Genomic DNA, 1,847 nt, shown 5'->3' with positions numbered 1-1,847 from the left:
AAAAAATATAAAATTTAATTCAGTTCAGGCAAATAATAGTTCCACGCAGTTATTGCGGAGCGTAAACTTTAATTTATTTCAATCTTCAAATTATTTGCAATCCTTCGCGTATCCTCGAAAAATTTAAATAATAATTTTATGTCAACAATCAAAAGAGAATGTTTTTCCGTCCTAATCAATTCTAGATGTCTTACATGTTTATTTATTATTGCGACTCTGTATTTTGTTTATACATACACTACCCCCGAAAAGTATCCGGACAGAAATAAAATTTTTATGTTTGAAGTTTTAAGTCGCTGAACTTAATGCGGCACTGTGCTAAATCAAAGAGTAAACAATTTTGGCATTTTAAGAGATACTTTAAGATACTTTGTAACGATTTTAAGTTTAATGCATTCCTACTACTCTAAACTGTTAAATCTGAGAGACATGTTCGCCATATTGAAAATTGCAATATTTGACGGAATGCACGGCCTTGGGAAAATTTTCTTGAGGATCCCGACCTCTAGCTGTCTCCCGAAAAACAACCGTTTCCGCGTGGTTATATTATGCGCCAGGACGCTTTATGGTTATTTGTTAACGAGTGTACTCGCGATTCTTTCCTGCCGGCACTTATTCGGTGGGTGAGTCGTCACCTGGTCGCTTTAAGGTTCTTCTCGACATCTGTTCGACACATGCTACAAGCTTTTACTCAAGAATATTACTTTCGTTTTTTTTGGTACAAATAGTCATGCGAGGACCGCCGACGCGATGTGACACCGTCTGGAAATCCTTGGCTGATTTAAAGCGATTATCTTGAGAATGATGAACATCCTCAGCGCCCTAGCTTCCATTACGCAAAATCCTTATTGTTGCGTATGATTACGTGAGACACATGTGCAAGGGATATGTCGGTTCGAGATAACGATAATGTGAAATTTCGAAAAACGGAAACATAGGTGAACATAGCTTTTATAGCGAAAATTTTATGGAGTTGATAATAATCGCTACCGGACAAAGAATTGGGATAAAAAATTTTGTATCCTAGAAGTATCACCTGCTTGCTCAAATATATAAAAATAAGAATAATAACATGTGTAAAAAAAATAAGGGAATCGAATTTAATTAATTGCAAAAAAGAGGCTAACGCAATGACCATTCTAACAATAGACTGAAATGTATTTAGTTTTGAAAAAGATGAACGCTCGTATAGATTACGATTCATCAACACCGAGAGAAAAGTATAGTTGGATTAACCATAATTTAACTATAATTTATAGTGAATTTCGGGGCCAATTAATAATATTATAATCAATTTAATTGTGCAAATTATAGTTACTTTAACAATGAATTATGATTATATATTATGATTAATATTATTATTTTTTCGTTTACTTATTTTGTAGTTATTATTAAAATATAAATAGTAAGCAAATGTTAAGAAAATAGTTACACTTACTATAATTGCAGTTGCATTTACTACATAAAAATATTTATTTTATTTGTCTTGCATATATCTTGATATCTTACTATATTAATATTTAAAATTATTATAATCTGTAGTAAAATTTTTTCATATTTGGTAGGACTATACATATAATTAAGATTATTATTACTATGCTACGTCCGGTGGACTCCACGATTTCTTCGTTTCGTAAACACGCGATAAAGTAAATTCTTAAATATAGTAACGGCTATCAATCAACAAAATACCTCGACCCAACGAAATTGCCCGTTGTCGGTTTCCTTGGGAAGAATTCGCTTTTAGCAAATAGTATAGAACCGAACGTGAGAGATCCTTATTACCAAAAACAGATAAGGTATCTCACAGTACACAATTTACCTGCGACGAAAAACCTAAGTTCGGA

The 1,847-nt window shown here is 32.5% G+C and overlaps 1 protein-coding gene across 1 annotated transcript in view; it reads right to left on the bottom strand.

The window, feature by feature from the left end:
- Positions 1-1,847, bottom strand: part of LOC105452344 (carbonic anhydrase 2-like) — a 16,302-nt gene that overhangs the window by 9,919 nt on the left and 4,536 nt on the right. The window lies entirely within an intron of this gene.

Source organism: Wasmannia auropunctata, unplaced genomic scaffold, assembly GCF_000956235.1.
Source record: "Wasmannia auropunctata unplaced genomic scaffold, wasmannia.A_1.0 LD336106.1, whole genome shotgun sequence".
Classification (NCBI taxonomy): domain Eukaryota; kingdom Metazoa; phylum Arthropoda; class Insecta; order Hymenoptera; family Formicidae; genus Wasmannia; species Wasmannia auropunctata.
The sequence above is the reverse complement of the archived record's forward strand: the minus strand, read 5'-3'. Positions and strand labels throughout refer to the sequence as shown.